Below are 18,933 nucleotides of genomic sequence, written 5' to 3' on the forward strand. Positions count from 1 at the left end.
AATAGATTAGTGAGGTCAGATCCAGATGTTTTGTAGAGGCCGGGATCACAATCACCAGTCTAGTGCATCCCAAAGGTGTACAGCGGGCACATTGTGGTCAAGTCAGGGGGTAACGTTCTCCATTCACCAAACTCAGACTTGTCCACTAGACGCAGGTAGAAAAGTACAATCCACCCCTGTACTGAATTTGTCTCCTTCAGAGTATGGTGGAAGCTTTACACCGCTCCATCCGACTCTCAGCATTGTGCTTGGTGATGTACGGCTCGGTATTGTGTTTGGTGATGTATGGCTCGGCATTGTGCTTGGTGATGTACGGCTCGGTATTGTGTTTGGTGATGTACGGCTCGGCATTGTGCTTGGTGATGTATGGCTCGGCATTGTGCTTGGTGATGTACAGCTCGGCATTGTGCTTGGTAATGTACGGCTCGGCATTGTGCTTGGTAATGTACGGTTTGGCATTGTGCTTGGTGATGTACGGCTCGGCATTGTGCTTGGTGATGTACAGCTCGGCATTGTGCTTGGTGATGTACGGCTCGGCATTGTGCTTGGTGATGTACGGCTTGGCATTGTGCTTGGTGATGTACGGCTCAGCATTGTGCTTGGTGATGTATGGCTTGGCATTGTGCTTGGTGATGTACGGCTCAGCATTGTGCTTGGTGATGTATGACTCGGCATTGTGCTTGGTGATGTGCGGCTCAGCATTGTGCTTGGTGATGTACGGCTCGGCATTGTGCTTGGTGATGTATGACTCGGCATTGTGCTTGGTGATGTGCGGCTCGGCATTGTGCTTGGTGATGTACGGCTCGGCATTGTGCTTGGTGATGTACAGCTCGGCATTGTGCTTGGTGATGTACGGCTCGGCATTGTGCTTGGTGATGTAGGGCTCGGCATTGTGCTTGGTGATGTATGGCTCGGCATTGTGCTTGGTGATGTACGGCTCGGCATTGTGCTTGGTGATGTACGGCTCGGCATTGTGCTTGGTGATGTATGGCTCGGCATTGTGCTTGGTGATGTATGGCTCGGCATTGTGCTTGGTGATGTATGGCTCGGCATTGTGCTTGGTGATCTATGGCTCGGCATTGTGCTTGGTGATGTACGGCTCAGCATTGTGCTTGGTGATGTACGGCTCAGCATTGTGCTTGGTGATGTACGGCTCGGCATTGTGCTTGGTGATGTATGGCTCGGCATTGTGCTTGGTGATGTACGGCTCGGCATTGTGCTTGGTGATGTGACTCGCCCACCCCAGGGCTATGGGACACCCAGTGCTGGGCCGGACTAGTCCGGTGGTGGTCAGTGGTGGCTGGGCCCGGCTCCGTGGCCCTGGTGGGTGTCAGTAGAATATGTGGCTTACTTGTTAATGGTTGTGTTCGTGACGCCACCTGTGGTATGCGGCTAATAGGCCGCCGCTGCTGTGTGAGGCCTCCGGGATGATGTTATGGCAGCAATGGTATTACTGCTCCCCACAGGTGGAGCAATGCCCGGGGCACAGTTGGTGCTTGTGAGTGTCTATGCAGATGAAATAACAGAGGCAACTCCAAGGGTGCAGTTCAAGTTCTTTACTCACAGTTCTTGTCACAGCTGTAGGGACCCTCAGACTGCTGGGACCACTGTCAGGGACCTCCGCCGTTTCTGGGTGATTCTGAGAGTGAAAGCCGGTACCCTTCTCTTAGTGTCTCTTTCTTCTGCTGTCTCCCTTACCCTTGCCTTTGTTAGGATGGACCTGGCTTGGCCTCCACTACAGCCTCCAGGCTGGGGGGTCACCTGTCGGCTGATTACCCCTTTTCTGGAAGTCTGCTATGGGTTCTGGCCCTGGGAGCTTACAACGTCCCTGGGCCTCGGTTTTTACTGTTTGGAGATGATTTTGCACTCCTCCAGTCTCTAGGGACCGTCCCCTGTCGCAGCTTGATCCCTCCACCGATGTTACTGTGGAACAGGCCACCGCAGCCTACAACTACCCGTGGCGCCTCTAGGCCCTCTCCGCGGTACCTATCAAGGACTGCTCGTGGTACCTCCAGGACTACCCGTGGCCCTGCGACCCTTTCTTTCTCTGCGTGGTGTCACCTGGACCTCTGGATCCCAGGGTCTTCACCAGGAAGCGTCTCCTTCAGTTCCTCTGCTCCTGACTGACTTGGAGCCTTTCTTTCCTTCTTTCTTTCTTTCTTTTCTCCTCCTTGCCTGCCTCCAGCAGGCCTCCTCCTCCCTCCTTGCTCTGGTTCTTCTTCTCCAACTACATGCTGGCTCCTCACTCTTTCACTCCCTGAGGTAAACTGAAACTAACTTGACCTTCCTTTCTCTATCTGCTCTCTGGTGGCTCCTCCCACCTCCCCAGTTGCTAAGCTACCACCCTATGGGAGCAGGGATGGGTCTTACAGCCCCTCTCAGCATGCAGCATGGGGGGGTAACTGCCACTTTCCCTGGTCCCAGTATGTACCTAACAATGGGTGTAGTGTGGATTTACCAGGGAACCGGAGTTCACTCTCTTCCTCCTCCAGAATGGGGCATCACACCGCTGATGGGGTGCAATGACCTGTGGCGACGGAAGCCTCAGGGGCGCCACACTCCCCCACAGCAAATCCCAGCACGTCCTCGGGCTGAAAAACAACAAAAACATGTGGAGAAACTGCAAAACATTTTTGTATGCAAAGTATTAAACAATAAAACATTTCTTTCCTTTATGGGAGACACAATTACTTTAACGTTGCAAACTTCTTATAAAGAAACTATGTGTGCACTTTCAGTTCATTGCACAGTTTGGGCACTTCCCCCATAATTCTGGTAGGGGGCACAACGGGTGCAACTATATACATTTTCGGCTACAACAAGTCCAGTAGCCCGGCAGTTCGTTTCTTTCCATCAGACAATAATGGGACAATCAACCAGCCATTAAGTCCAATGGCCTGGTTACATAGGACACATAAACAACATACCAGCCACTAAGTCCAGTGGCCTGGTAGGACATAACACATACACTTCCACCGGGGCCCACATTCCAGTTCAGTGGCCCGGTACACATAAACATGGGGGGTGACATCTTCAAAAAGAACATTAGGGCAGCACAAAAGGGACATCTTCACAAAGAATGAGGGGCAGACAGGGGATATTTACAGTTCAGCATCTTCTTACTTCTTTACATGTAGGGATTCTTCTCCGGCTCCCCACCTGGCAGCAGGTAGACAGCGGTCAGCACAGTCTGCTTCTGCTGGTCTTGGCGGGCCGCGCCTGGCATGGCGGCGGCCTTTATTGGAGTCGCTGCTGTGACCGATTCTTGACGGGCCGCACCTGGCGTGGCTGCGGCCTGGGCTTGGCGGGCCGCATCTGCGGCGTGGATTAACGTCGCCGCTGCGGCGGGATCTTGCTTGTCCGAACGGGGTATCGCTGCTGGGGCCTGAGCTGGACGGGCCGGGCTTGGCGTCGCTGCTGCGGTGTGGATGGGCGTCGCTCCGGCGGTGAGATCTTGGCGAGCCGCACCTGGCGTAGCTGCGGCCCGGATCGGCGTCGCCGTGTCGGGCGTCCCTCCAGGGACCGCGGGCATGGCAGCGGGGGTTGGGGCTCTCGCGCAGGCAGGGGCATTAAATGACTCACCCCTCAGTTGCATCTCCGGTGTTCTGGTGGTCGCTGTCTTGCTGCAGGGTGCTGGTATCGGAGCTGCGGTCGTGGCACGCGCGCCTGCAGGAGGACCGGGCAGGAACCCCACCTGGCAATCCGGGCTCCGCCGGCTGGGGGTGTCACTCTCTTTACCCGGCTCTGCAGCGGCTGCTGGATCTTCTCCGCTCTCCAGGACGCAGGACACAACCCGGTTCTGAGGTGCGTGTCCCGGCTCGGCCACTCCTCCTCTGGCCGCTCGTTGCTCGGCGTCCATCCTTTTAGCTTCTTCACGCGCCATCTTTTTTTTCCTCCGCCTTCTATGGCGGGCACCGCTTCGCGCGCTTTTCTTGGACAAGGGGGCGGGGCTTCTCTTCGCGCCCTTTCTTCTTACACGCCCCCCTTCTTCCCGCTCTCAGCAACGCTAATGGTGGCAGTTTCTCAGTAAAGTACACAGTCTGTCACACGGTTCTCCCGGCGCACAGTACCCGGTCAGACCGGGCACGAAATCCTGTTCGTGACGCCAAAATTGACTCGCCCACCCCAGGGCTATGGGACACCCGGTGCCGGGCCGGACTAGTCCAGTGGTGGTCAGTGGTGGCTGGGCCCGGCTCCGTGGCCCTGGTGGGTGTCAGTAGAATATGTGGCTTACTTGTTAATGGTTGTGTTCGTGACGCCACCTGTGGTATGCGGCTAATAGGCCGCCGCTGCTGTGTGAGGCCTCCGGGATGATGTTATGGCAGCAATGGTATTACTGCTCCCCACAGGTGGAGCAATGCCCGGGGCACAGTTGGTGCTTGTGAGTGTCTATGCAGCAGAAATAACAGAGGCAACTCCAAGGGTGCAGTTCAAGTTCTTGTCACAGCTGTAGGGACCCTCAGACTGCTGGGACCACTGTCAGGGACCTCCGCCTTTTCTGGGTGATTCTGAGAGTGAAAGCCGGTGCCCTTCTCTTAGTGTCTCTTTCTTCTGCTGTCTTCCTTAGCCTTGCCTTTGTTAGGATGGCCCTGGCTTGGCCTCCACTACAGCCTCCAGGCTGGGGGGTCACCTGTCGGCTGATTACCCCTTTTCTGGAAGTTCTGCTAGGGGTTCTGGCCCTGGGAGCTTACAACGTCCCTGGGCCTCGGTTTTTACTGTTTGGAGATGATTTTGCACTCCTCCAGTCTCTAGGGACCGTCCCCTGTCGCAGCTTGATCCCTCCACCGATGTTACTGTGGAACAGGCCACCGCAGCCTACAACTACCCGTGGCGCCTCTAGGCCCTCTCCGCGGTACCTATCAAGGACTGCTCGTGGTACCTCCAGGACTACCCGTGGCCCTGCGACCCTTTCTTTCTCTGCGTGGTGTCACCTGGACCTCTGGGTCCCAGGGTCTTCACCAGGAAGCGTCTCCTTCAGTTCCTCTGCTCCTGACTGACTTGGAGCCTTTCTTTCCTTCTTTCTTTCTTTCTTTTCTCCTCCTTGCCTGCCTCCAGCAGGCCTCCTCCTCCCTCCTTGCTCTGGTTCTTCTTCTCCAACTACATGCTGGCTCCTCACTCTCTCACTCCCTGAGGTAAACTGAAACTAACTTGACCTTCCTTTCTCTATCTGCTCTCTGGTGGCTCCTCCCACCTCCCCAGTTGCTAAGCTACCACCCTATGGGAGCAGGGATGGGTCTTACAGCCCCTCTCAGCATGCAGCATGGGGGGGTAACTGCCACTTTCCCTGGTCCCAGTATGTACCTAACAATGGGTGTAGTGTGGATTTACCAGGGAACCGGAGTTCACTCTCTTCCTCCTCCAGAATGGGGCATCACACCGCTGATGGGGTGCAATGACCTATGGCGACGGAAGCCTCAGGGGCGCCACAGATGTACGGCTTAGCATTGTGCTTGGTGATGCATGGCTCGGCATTCTGCTTGGTGATGTATGGCTCAGCATTGTGCTTGGTGATGTACGGCTCGGCATTGTGCTCGGTGATGTATGGCTCGGCATTGTGCTTGGTGATGTACGGCTGCAGCTGCTCGGCATTGTGCTTGGTGATGTACGGCTCGGCATTGTGCTTGGTGATGTACAGCTCGGCATTGTGCTTGGTGATGTACGGCTCAGCATTGTGCTTGGTGATGTACGGCTCAGCATTGTGCTTGGTGATGTACGGCTCAGCATTGTGCTTGGTGATGTACGGCTCAGCATTGTGCTTGGTGATGTACGGCTCAGCATTGTGCTTGGTGATGTACGGCTCAGCATTGTGCTCGGTGATGTACGGCTCGGCATTGTGCTTGGTGATGTACGGCTCAGCATTGTGCTTGGTGATGTATGGCTCGGCATTGTGCTTGGTGATGTATGGCTCGGCATTGTGCTTGGTGATGTACGGCTCAGCATTGTGCTTGGTGATGTACGGCTCGGCATTGTGCTTGGTGATGTACGGCTCAGCATTGTGCTTGGTGATGTACGGCTCAGCATTGTGCTTGGTGATGTACGGCTCAGCATTGTGCTCGGTGATGTACGGCTCGGCATTGTGCTTGGTGATGTACGGCTCGGCATTGTGCTTGGTGATGTACGGCTCGGCATTGTGCTTGGTGATGTATGGCTCGGCATTGTGCTTGGTGATGTACGGCTCGGCATTGTGCTTGGTGATGTATGGCTCAGCATTGTGCTTGGTGATGTACGGCTCGGCATTGTGCTTGGTGATGTACGGCTCGGCATTGTGCTTGGTGATGTACGGCTCAGCATTGTGCTTAGTGATGTACGGCTCAGCATTGTGCTTGGTGATGTACGGCTCAGCATTGTGCTTGGTGATGTACGGCTCAGCATTGTGCTTGGTGATGTACGGCTCAGCATTGTGCTTGGTGATGTACGGCTCAGCATTGTGCTTGGTGATGTACGGCTCAGCATTGTGCTCGGTGATGTACGGCTCGGCATTGTGCTTGGTGATGTACGGCTCAGCATTGTGCTTGGTGATGTATGGCTCGGCATTGTGCTTGGTGATGTATGGCTCGGCATTGTGCTTGGTGATGTACGGCTCAGCATTGTGCTTGGTGATGTACGGCTCGGCATTGTGCTTGGTGATGTACGGCTCAGCATTGTGCTTGGTGATGTACGGCTCAGCATTGTGCTTGGTGATGTACGGCTCAGCATTGTGCTCGGTGATGTACGGCTCGGCATTGTGCTTGGTGATGTACGGCTCAGCATTGTGCTTGGTGATGTATGGCTCGGCATTGTGCTTGGTGATGTATGGCTCAGCATTGTGCTTGGTGATGTACGGCTCAGCATTGTGCTTGGTGATGTATGGCTCGGCACTGTGCTTGGTGATGTACGGTTCGGCATTGTGCTTGGTGATGTATGGCTCAGCATTGTGCTTGGTGATGTACGGCTCAGCATTGTGCTTGGTGATGTATGGCTCGGCACTGTGCTTGGTGATGTACGGTTCGGTATTGTGCTTGGTGATGTATGGCTCAGCATTGTGCTTGGTGATGTATGGCTCGGCATTGTGCTTGGTGATGTACGGCTCAGCATTGTGCTTGGTGATGTATGGCTCAGCATTGTGCTTGGTGATGTACGGCTCAGCATTGTGCTTGGTGATGTACGGCTCGGCATTGTGCTTGGTGATGTACGGCTCGGCATTGTGCTTGGTGATGTACGGCTCAGCATTGTGCTTGGTGATGTATGGCTCGGCATTGTGCTTGGTGATGTATGGCTCGGCATTGTGCTTGGTGATGTACGGCTCAGCATTGTGCTTGGTGATGTACGGCTCGGCATTGTGCTTGGTGATGTACGGCTCAGCATTGTGCTTGGTGATGTACGGCTCAGCATTGTGCTTGGTGATGTACGGCTCGGCATTGTGCTTGGTGATGTACGGCTGCAGCTGCTCGGCCATGAAGCTCCTGGCTGGCGCAGTGTTTGTGCAGATGTGACCAGAGGAGGTCTGGACTCTGCAGTTATGGGGTCAGTAGAGCGGTGGGAACTTTTCTGGCCTCTGCTCCTCCGCATTCGGTGGCTTTCCCTTTACCGAGGGCCGCGATGATGCGAGATGGGGGTAGACCATCTAGGAGACATTTACGGCACATCCTCCAGCACACCGACCATTGTGTAATATACCATGGATACACCGGGTTGACAGTGGCTAGCCTCATTGGAGGGATGACCTAGATTATAAAATAGCTGGAAGTTTAGGTTTCGGGGGCTGCAGAGCGGCCGATGAGAAATCCAACTATTTTTAACATGCTTATTTCCTCTTCTTTACAGGATGGCAAGGGCACGGGGGGGCATAGAGGGGACGGTGGACATAGAAACGGGGGGCATAGAGGGGTCGGGGGTCATAAAGGGCACGGGGGGCATAGAGGGCATGGGGGCATAGAGGGCATGGGGGCATAGAGGGCACGGGGGGTATGGGGGCATAAAGGGCACGGGGGGTATGGGGGCATAAAGGGCATGGGGGGCAGGCAAAGAGGGCACGGGGGGCATAAAGGGCATGGGGGGCATAGAGGGGACGGGGGGTATGGGGGCATAAAGGGCATGGGGGGCATAGAGGGCACGGGGGCATAGAGGGGGCCGGGCATTCTGCAGCGCCACGGTCATGAATAATACATAGGAGCCATGTGAGCTACACGGATAATACAAGGCTCCTCCGTGCATCTTTCATGCCCCTTGTTCGGCCTCTTCTTTAGTATCGGGTCCAGGTTTCCTGGTGCCCCCATGACCGGAGCAGTGTCCTCTGCCCAATACCCAGAGCAGGGCACATCCTCAGAGGGGTCAGCAGAGGGAAACTTCCTGAGAAGTGGGCAGATGAGAGAGTTAATAGCCACAGAGGGGTGGAGAGATGTGAGCAATGGGTGGAGAAGCAGAGATCACACAGCACTAAGAGCTGGGGATTCACTAAAGTGTGAAATTCCTGCAGGAGGCTGATGAGGAGGCAGACCCCCGGCTGTGCAGAGTCAGGGGGCTTCATGAGCATCTGCTCAGGGAGGGGGCAGCAGGCAGCAGATTGGGGTGAGTACTGAAGTATCAAGGGACTTCCCTGCTCCTAAATAATGCAATGTTTTGATACATTTTAATCCTTTTGCAAAACAGTGATGTCAGTGATGTGTAATGGTGTAGCAGAGCTGTGCGTGTCACACCGGCCCCTGTGCAGGAACAGTATATGGGGCCTTTCCAGCCCAAAAGCTCCAAATAATGCACAATATCACTTACTTTGGGGGGTACAAATGTGACCCCTTTACCTCCTGGGCCCCAGGTTGCACCAATGATACCTCCTCCCCTGGTTTATCAGATGCAGAACAGCTTCTTTTTCTTGCTTTTTAGTTATAGTGGATGTAGCAGAGACAAAGTTGCCATTTCTACAATTTATTGTGATTTTGTGTTACCTGCTGGAGTTTAGCACCTTGCTGTAATTTTTCTTTTTTTGCTGTGATTATTGCAACATGTTAACGAAGCCAAGACCGAAGGCTGACAATACCAATCCAGCTCTGCTACACCTGCGCAGTGATTTCTATGGCTTGTGCTACTTAAGAAGAGGTGTTTTATCTCATGTTTAGTGATGATTTTGTTGCTCTTTTTGGGGCTTTGTAGCCATTTTTTACCCCATATTGTAAAATGACGATTTAGGTAATTGCACTATAAGCGATTTTCTATTATCGTCTTATTGTCTGATTCAGATCAGCAAGCAAAACCGCCAGATCTGCACAGCCTTATCCCGTCGCTGTTTATTGTGGAAGTGGTGGCAGTCCGGACGCTGTAGCCATTTTTACTCCATATTAGGTAATTGCACTATAAGCGATTTTTCTATTATTGTTACTATCAGATTTGTTCCATTTATACCCCCGATTGGTTGAGATAAGCAAGCGATACCGACAGATCTGCACGTTCTCATCCAGCCGCTGTTTATTGTGGAAGTGGTGGCAGTCCGGACGCTGTAGCCATTTGCAGAATACAGGCTTCTATACTTGTTGTCATTGTGGATGCAATAACAGAAAATAACTCAGGTTTTCTCCCACTTCTGAAGGGTGGCAGGAAAGTGCCTGTAAGACAATTCCCTAATGGAGCTCTTACCTTGCAGATTTCTTCTCCTTTTTGTCTTAGGTACGTTGGCCGCATTATGTGACATTTTGAGTTTTTATAGTGCGGGATAATCGTTTTGTCTGAGCGCCATTTGTGCCATCATGAGTGTGGTCCATGCACTTACCAGATGGAATTTTAGGTGCTAGGGTCCCAATCAAAACTTTCATCATGGGCCCCCATCAAACTTCCACAGTGAAAACGACTTCCGCATCTACAGAACTGACCATTCTGGTTCTGGCTGTGGTTGATCCCAGTATCCTTCTTCCTCTAGTATCCCGCTGGCAAAGGTCCAAGACGTTTAGATAAAGGGAACTCCGCAAACAGCTCCCCAAACCTCAGCTTCCCCGATTTTGACATGGAAGTGTGACTGATGTCCGTCCTCCTTGACCACTTTTGCCATTTTATTTCTGGGGTCCCATTACTCCAGTCTGAACACACACATACACAATATTGTACCATTCATTGTCTATGGGATGAACAAATGCTGTACTGAACTATCTCCATCAGTCCCATAGACAATGAATGGAGCAGTCTATGGGACCGCATTACAATGTGTGTTATGCTGTCCATATAACAGAGCCAGGCCCAATTAGGCATTTTCAGTGTCCTATATTACCTGGTAAAGTGACCCCCTGTTACCATGCCGCTCATGATTTCAAATATTGTTCCAGCCACAGTATCCCATAAGTGTTGGCCATGATGGCCACGTAACAGTGACTGTCACAATATCCGATAACATTGTCAATGCCAACCATGGTGCCCACATAACAGTACCAGTCATAATACCCCATATTATTGTTGGCCATGGTGCCTACATTACAGTGCCAGCCACAATACTCAATAATAGTGTCGGCCATGGTGCCTATATAACAGTGCCTGCCATTAAACCTCATAATAGTGTCGGCCATAATGCCCACATAACAGTGCCAGCCACAATAGCCCATAATATTGTTGTCCATTGTGCCCACATTACAGTGTCAGCCATAATGCTCAATAATAGTGTCGCCATGGTGCCCACATAACAGTGCCAGCCACAATACTCCATAATAGTTTCAGCTATGCTGTCCACATAACAGTACCTGCAGTTAAACCCTATAATGGTGTCAGCGATGGTGCCCACATAACAGTATCTGCCATTAGACCTCTATAATAGTATCGGCCATGGAGCGCACATTCCAATGCCAGCCACAATGTCCCAAAATGTCCCCACTTTAGAGTACCAGCTATATACAGTTAGGTCCAGAAATCTTTGGACAGTGACACAATTTTGGCGAGTTGGGCTCTGCATGCCACCACATTGGATTTGAAATGAAACCTCTACAACAGAATTCAAGTGCAGATTGTAACGTTTAATTTGAAGGTTTGAACAAAAATATCTGATAGAAATTGTAGGAATTGTCACATTTCTTTACAAACACTCCACATTTTAGGAGGTCAAAAGTAATTGGACAAATAAACCAAACCCAAACAAAATATTTTTATTTTCAATATTTTGTTGCGAATCCTTTGGAGGCAATCACTGCCTTAAGTCTGGAACCCATGGACATCACCAAACGCTGGGTTTCCTCCTTCTTAATGCTTTGCCAGGCCTTTACAGCCGCAGCCTTCAGGTCTTGCTTGTTTGTGGGTCTTTCCGTCTTAAGTCTGGATTTGAGCAAGTGAAATGCATGCTCAATTGGGTTAAGATCTGGTGATTGACTTGGCCATTGCAGAATGTTCCACTTTTTTGCACTCATGAACTTCTGGGTAGCTTTGGCTGTATGCTTGGGGTCATTGTCCATCTGTATTATGAAGCGCCGTCCGATCAACTTTGCGGCATTTGGCTGAATCTGGGCTGAAAGTATATCCCGGTACACTTCAGAATTCATCCGGCTACTCTTGGCTGCTGTTATGTCATCAATAAACACAAGTGACCCAGTGCCATTGAAAGCCATGCATGCCCATGCCATCACGTTGCCTCCACCATGTTTTACAGAGGATGTGGTGTGCCTTGGATCATGTGCCGTTCCCTTTCTTCTCCAAACTTTTTTTTCTTCCCATCATTCTGGTACAGGTTGATCTTTGTCTCATCTGTCCATAGAATACTTTTCCAGAACTGAGCTGGCTTCATGAGGTGTTTTTCAGCAAATGTAACTCTGGCCTGTCTATTTTTGGAATTGATGAATGGTTTGCATCTAGATGTGAACCCTTTGTATTTACTTTCATGGAGTCTTCTCTTTACTGGTGACTTAGAGACAGATACACCTACTTCACTGAGAGTGTTCTGGACTTCAGTTGATGTTGTGAACGGGTTCTTCTTCACCAAAGAAAGTATGCGGCGATCATCCACCACTGTTGTCATCCGTGGACGCCCAGGCCTTTTTGAGTTCCCAAGCTCACCAGTCAATTCCTTTTTTCTCAGAATGTACCAGACTGTTGATTTTGCTACTCCAAGCATGTCTGCTATCTCTCTGATGGATTTTTTTTTTTTTTCAGCCTCAGGATGTTCTGCTTCACCTCAATTGAGAGTTCCTTAGACCGCATGTTGTCTGGTCACAGCAACAGCTTCCAAATGCAAAACCACACACCTGTAATCAACCCCAGACCTTTTAACTACTTCATTGATTACAGGTTAACGAGGGAGACGCCTTCAGAGTTAATTGCAGCCCTTAGAGTCCCTTGTCCAATTACTTTTGGTCCCTTGAAAAAGAGGAGGCTATGCATTACAGAGCTATGATTCCTAAACCCTTTCTCCGATTTGGATGTGAAAACTCTCATATTGCAGCTGGGAGTGTGCACTTTCAGCCCATATTATATATAGAATTGTATTTCTGAACATGTTTTTGTAAACAGCTAAAATAACAAAACTTGTGTCACTGTCCAAATATTTCTGGACCTAACTGTAACAGTGCACAGTTGCCCAATAACCGTGTCGAATTGTTCTATAACAGTCTCCGCTATATTGATCTTGTTATAATACCTCTCATGGTCTCACGTAACAGTGCCTCATAAAGCGGTTGTCCACTACTCTGTTATTGGGCACGAAACTGTGTACGGAGCCTCTTCATACACTGTTTATCTATGAATGCCAGTGCTGATGAGTGGGGGTGCGGGTGTCGGGCCCCCTCCGATCTGATATTGATGACCCATCCTAAGCATAGGGCATCATTTCATCATTAACAAAGTAGCGGACAACCCCTTTAACAGTGCCACCCACATTATCCTGCCAGTCATGGCACCACATCAGTGCCTCTATAATAACGACCACCCCAGTGATCATGTACCAACCATAGTCTCCCACTCCTAGTATCTATCAGTAATGGCGTCTGCGGCCTACGAGAGAGCGCCCTCTTCGGCTATGGGAAACTTTACCATTACAGGAAGCTTCCAGGATATTACGGGAGAGATAATGTGCATGGTGGGTCTATTGTAAAGACGCAAAATGGGTGGAAACCAGTGCCCCATCGTTGTACGCTGCCGCCAGTCACGTGTCCCGGGCTCTGGTATGTATATTATAGGTGTTACAAGTGTTCACTGTCTGCAAAAAATATTTTATGGCTGAGTAATTTCACACGGGAACTTCAAAAAGAGGAAGAGTCGGACTATAAAAACAAGTCCTAATGAGCGCTACCGGCTGCCGGAGTCATCAGAGGCGATAATGTGGCTCCATATCTGCAAAGGTGAAAGGATGAGCCGTATAATGATATTATTAATGGGACTTTATCCCTGATAATGCACAGTATTGTTCTGGGGATCTGTCCTCCTCTCCTTGTACTGTTATGGGGAATTTAGTCCGGCAGGGTTGTGAATGTGCCATGGCGGACCGGGCACCATGACGCCACAAGTCTACCCATCTCCAAAATGTGTTTCTCCTTATATAGGAGGACCACCTTTTTCTGTCTTTTGGGGTCTCTCCAGCTTTGCACTTCTAGAGGTGACTTTTTCCTCTTCTTCGTTTCTCGCTCGGTGAGATTGGATGGAGACGTCTGTGATCAGCAATTTTCCTGTCTTGTCAAAGATTCTCGGTGGATTTGGGTCTGGATTGTGACTGGGTTGTTCACATGATCTGATCTAAACTCTCCATTGTAGCTCTGTAGGATATTTAGAGTCGTCCTCCTACTGGAAGGTGAACCTACATCCTGGTCTCAAGTCTATTGCCTCTAAAATGTTTTCCTCCAGGATTGCCCTGTATTTATCTCCATCAATCTTACCATCAGCTCTGACCAGCTTCCCTGCCCCTGCTGAAGAAAAGCCTCCCTACAGCAGGATGCTGCCTCCACCATGTTAGACGGTGGGGAGTGTGTTTTTCAGGGTGATCTGCAGTGTTAGTTTTCATACAGAATTGTCCTGTATTTAACTCCATCCATCTTTCCATTACCTCTGACCAACTTCCCTGCCCCTGCTGAAGAAAAGCCTCCCCACAGCAAGATGCTGCCACCACCATGTCTGATGGTAGGGATGGTGTTTTCATGGTGATGTGCAGTGACAGTCTTCCAAAACACATAGCGTTTTACATTTAGCCCAAAAATTTCTCATCTGACCAGAGCTCGTTCTTCCACTGCTCGCTGTATCCCTCCATGGCTTTTTGCAAATTGCAACTTCTTATGGCTTCTTGCTTTTAAAAATATTCTTCTTCTTGCCACTCTTCCTTTTTAAAAGACTGATTTGTGGAGTATACGACTAATAGTCGTGCTGTGGACAGATTCTCCCCCTGAGCTGGGATCTCTGCGGCTCCTCCAATGACCATGGACCTCTCGGCTGCTTCCCTTATTAGTGCTCTCCTTCATGGAATGTCAGTTTCGGTGGATGGCCATGTCTTGGTAGGCTTGCAGTTGTGCCGTACTCCTTCCGATTTGGATGACGGATTGAACAGTGCTCCATGAAATGGTCACATCTTGGGCTATTTATTATACCCTAACCCTGCTTTCCTTCTCTTTTTATCCCTGAACTGTCCGATGTGTTGCTTGGTCTTCATGATGCTGTTTGAGCCCCGATCTTCTCTCACAAACCTATGAGGCCTTCACAGAACAGCTGTAGTTATACGGAGAAGAAATCACAGGTAGCTGGACTCAATTTACTACTTATGTCACTTCTGGAGGCAATTGGTCACTCAGGAATTTATTTAGGGGATCAGACTACAGGGGGCTGAATACAAATGCACGTCACAATTTTCAGATTTATAGTTTAAATTCTTTAGAAAATCAAGAATAATTTCCTTTACACTTCACAAATCCTTGCTAATTAGATATCACATAAAATATTTGTGGGTGTCACTTGGAAAAAATGTGGAAACGTTCACGGGGTATGAATACTTTTGTAAGACCCTGTACAATGGATTGAGCATCTGCAACTCTGCTCTACGTTTTCTAGACCGTTTTCCTATGTGGGTGATGTAATATGGAAGCTGTGGATGTATTACGGTCTAAATGGGCAAAAGTAGACATTTGGGATTGCAGGAAAGCTGGGTGACAGTCGTAACGAGAGTAGTAAAGGCGGACACATTGGTTATATGCACATAAAGGGGAATTCTAAGTTGCACATTTTGGCAATTAGCCCGGTAGATGAGTCCACGGTGGCATGCCGGTCCTGTGACGGTTGGCACGCTCTGGGTCGCTGTGCAATACTGCCTCCCGGTGCATTTCCCATAATGGGAGGGAAATTTGAGGGTCGCCCAGTGCCGACTCTTATTCGCCCCTCCACCGCCCGTGCCAGGATCCTGTTGTAATCCGGAGGACACTTATCAGATTATTAGACTAAAGTTCTTGCGCCTGATGTGCTGACACAAGAGCAGTAATTGCCTGCATGCGGAAAACGCTTCCCTCACCGACCACATGAGATGGGAGAACACATGCACCATTATATAAAGAAGAGAAATTCACTTAACGAGGGTTTTACCGGCCATAACCCCATATTGGCGTCAGTATCATCACTAATGATGACGGCCCTTAAAGATCCAGTCATCCCTTCTGACATCTAAGTAAATGCATGGAAATAACAATTCTGTAGCATTTTTCTTCTTAGAACTGTTAGGCCGGGCCTGAGTCGCTAGGCCGGGCCTGAGTCGCTAGGCCGGGCCTGAGTCGCTAGGCCGGGCCTGAGTCGCTAGGCCGGGCCTGAGTCGCTAGGCCGGGCCTGAGTCGCTAGGCCGGGCCTGAGTCGCCAGGCCGGGCCTGAGTCGCCAGGCCGGGCCTGAGTCGCCAGGCCGGGCCTGAGTCGCCATGCCGGGCCTGAGTCGCCATGCCGGGCCTGAGTCGCCAGGCCGGGCCTGAGTCGCCAGGCCGGGCCTGAGTCGCCAGGCCGGGCCTGAGTCGCCAGGCCGGGCCTGAGTCGCCAGGCCGGGCCTGAGTCGCCAGGCCGGGCCTGAGTCGCCAGGCCGGGCCTGAGTCGCCAGGCCGGGCCTGAGTCGCCAGGCCGGGCCTGAGTCGCCAGGCCGGGCCTGAGTCGCTAGGCCGGGCCTCTGTTTTTTACCTCGTGGCATCATTATCATTTCCATTGTCGGCACTGATTGGACAAAGTAAATAGGGACGAGCGCCATTAACAAGGAGTTGTCATTTTACCTTTTTGCAGGAAGGATAATAGAAGGATGGAACAGGATGGCTTTATTATAATACAGTGGGATTCGGTGTAATACGGTATTACCGGACATGTACGGGGGGTGTACAAACTATAAAGGGGCTCCTTTTGCCCCCTGCTATTGCATCTACCCTACCTGGGACAGTACAAGATTTGGTGGTGACATGACCTGTTCCTCGTGGACTCTCTTGCTCCGTCTTGGGGTCCAGGAATCAGAATAATGCGAGTGAACACTTTGCAGATCTATAAATGCTGTTGAATCTGTGCAGAGTTGTGTATGGAGTTGGACTATGACCCCCATTGTCTCCGGACACAATATTGTTGTGGCAAGAAGAGGAAGGAGACAGGAATCTGCTGTGACCGGGCAAACACAAAGTCACCCCATATTGTCAAATTGAGTACATTGGCGATGAGTATCTGGAAGTCAGATGAACTGACCGCAGGGTGTGGCAATGTATCATCACAACATGATCTATAGTGTTCATTTGATTTTTGTGTTATGTAGTTTAAAAAAAATGTTTTGTTTTTTTTTTAATATAAATCATTATTAGGGGCTATTATAGATTCTTATTCCCTATTTCAGGAAGAGTTTTCAGCAGGCTCCTTATCATAAGAGCCAGGAATACAATGACTGATAACATGTCTATACACAGCTGATTACACAGGATCCAGAAATCACAATAGATGATGCCACAGCTCACCTCCTCCTCCTGTAAAATGACTGATAACATCTCCTATATACAGCTGATAACACATGATCCACCATTCGCAATAGATGTCACAGCTCACGTCCTGTACAATGACTAATAACACGTCTATGTACAGTAGATAACAAAGGATTCACCATTTTCAATGGATGCTGTTACAGCTCACCTCCTCCTCCTGTACAGTGACTGATAATACCGCTATATGTAGTAGATAACACCACCTTTTACAATGGGTGATGTCACAGATCACCACCGCTTCCTCCTCCTCCTGTACAATGATTGATAATATATATATATATATATATATATATATATATATATATATATATATATATATATATATATATATATATATATATATATATTAAAAAATTAGGATCCACCATTCACAATAGGTGTTATAGCGCACCTCCTCCTGTACAATGACTACTAACACATCTATGTATAGTATATAACATAGGATTCACCATTTTCAATGGATGATGTCACAGCTCCCCTTCTCCTCCTCCTCCTATACAATAACTGATAACACCTCAAAATACAGTAGATCACACAGGATCCTCCCAATAGGGAATATCACAGCTCACCTCCTCCTCCTGTACAATGACTAATAACCTCTCTATGTACAGTAGATAGCACAACGTCCACCATTTACAATAGGTAATATCACAGCTCACCTCCTCCTCCTCCCTTCAAAACGACCTTTGCAGTGTGTCATCAGATACTTTTTAATACATAAAATAGGTTTGAGGTGTGACCATTGCTTTTTATGTGCATGTGTTTCCTGAAACAGTTTGAATCTAAAAAAAAAAATGCCCAATGTTCATTGTGAAAATGGTAAGATTTCTATTTTTTGCATTTTTAGTAAAGATTGTGATATTTGAAAGAAAGGTGAAAAAAAAATACATTTTACACAAAATAAGATGTAAACATTTCCTTCTTGTCATTTTCTGATCGCTTCCCTTTAAGGCAGTTTTGTAACTATTTCGACCATACACCTTCAATAGCCCCTGACACCTCATACTCGTGGACGCTCAGCTCGGATGATTGTGCATGTGTTCCTAATGGGGAGAGAGGAGTCAGCCGCTGTCAGAAACGGTTTATGTCCCTTTAAGCAAAACGGAGCGTGCATGAAATTGACCATGCCTGTTTCTTCTTTCCCCATCTATCAGGATCACATACAATAGTTGCGAGGATTAATAAATGTACGGACTCCCAAAAATCCATATTCTATTGTCATAACCCAGCGGCCGGTCTATTGCAGCTCGTCACCGCGGTTAATCGTTAACCGATATAAAGGCTAATTAATAACTCTAAACTCTTCATAAATGCACAATGATTGCAATCTGCGAGCGTTTATGTGCTCTTGTGACTGCGTTAAAAAAAAAAAAAAAAAAAAGTGCTCGTGCCGTTTGGGGAGGGGGGCGGGGGGGGGGGGGTCACTTTTGTCATCTTGATAAGCGTTGTGGAAACTTTACCCCAGAAATTTCAGACAAATTCGTTATCTCCTTCCATACGGCTGTTGCAAAACTACAACTGGAGCCCAGGGAGATTTTGCAACTGCTGTAAAAGGGCCACACATTTTTTCGTCTGGGGTTATGTAATGGGTTAAAGTTTATTTCTTTATTCACCTATTTTATTCACTTATATATCGTTATCACTGTACGGACATCATCATCATCACTGTCCCCATCAGGGCCCTCCACATAAAAACTTGGGGGAGATTTGAACCTAGGACACGGGCACTACAAAGTATTGCTGCTAAGATCAGTCAACAGCAGTTTGATGGTTTCCATATATAGATAGATAGATATCAGTAAACTGCCATTGACCGATCGTGGCACTGGAAACCATCAGTAAACTGCCATTGACTGATCGTGGCACTGGAAACCATCAGTAAACTGCCACTGACTGATCGTGGCACTGGAAACCATCAGTAAACTGCCACTGACTGATCGTGGCACTGGAAACCATCGGTAAACTGCCATTGACTGATCGTGGCACTGGAAACCATCAGTAAACTGCCACTGACTGATCGTGGCACTGGAAACCATCGGTA

The 18,933-nt window shown here is 49.3% G+C and overlaps 1 protein-coding gene across 1 annotated transcript in view; it reads left to right on the forward strand.

Annotated features, from left to right (window-relative positions):
* Positions 1-8,243: 8,243 nt before the first annotated feature.
* The window catches only part of PRR5L (proline rich 5 like), a 38,214-nt gene continuing 27,524 nt past the window's right edge, over positions 8,244-18,933 (forward strand). Inside the window, exon 1 of the mRNA XM_075326959.1 lies at positions 8,244-8,547. The gene's annotated coding sequence lies outside the window, so the exon portion shown is untranslated. The remainder of the gene's footprint in view (positions 8,548-18,933) is intronic.

Source organism: Anomaloglossus baeobatrachus, chromosome 10 (assembly GCF_048569485.1).
Source record: "Anomaloglossus baeobatrachus isolate aAnoBae1 chromosome 10, aAnoBae1.hap1, whole genome shotgun sequence".
Classification (NCBI taxonomy): Eukaryota; Metazoa; Chordata; class Amphibia; order Anura; family Aromobatidae; genus Anomaloglossus; species Anomaloglossus baeobatrachus.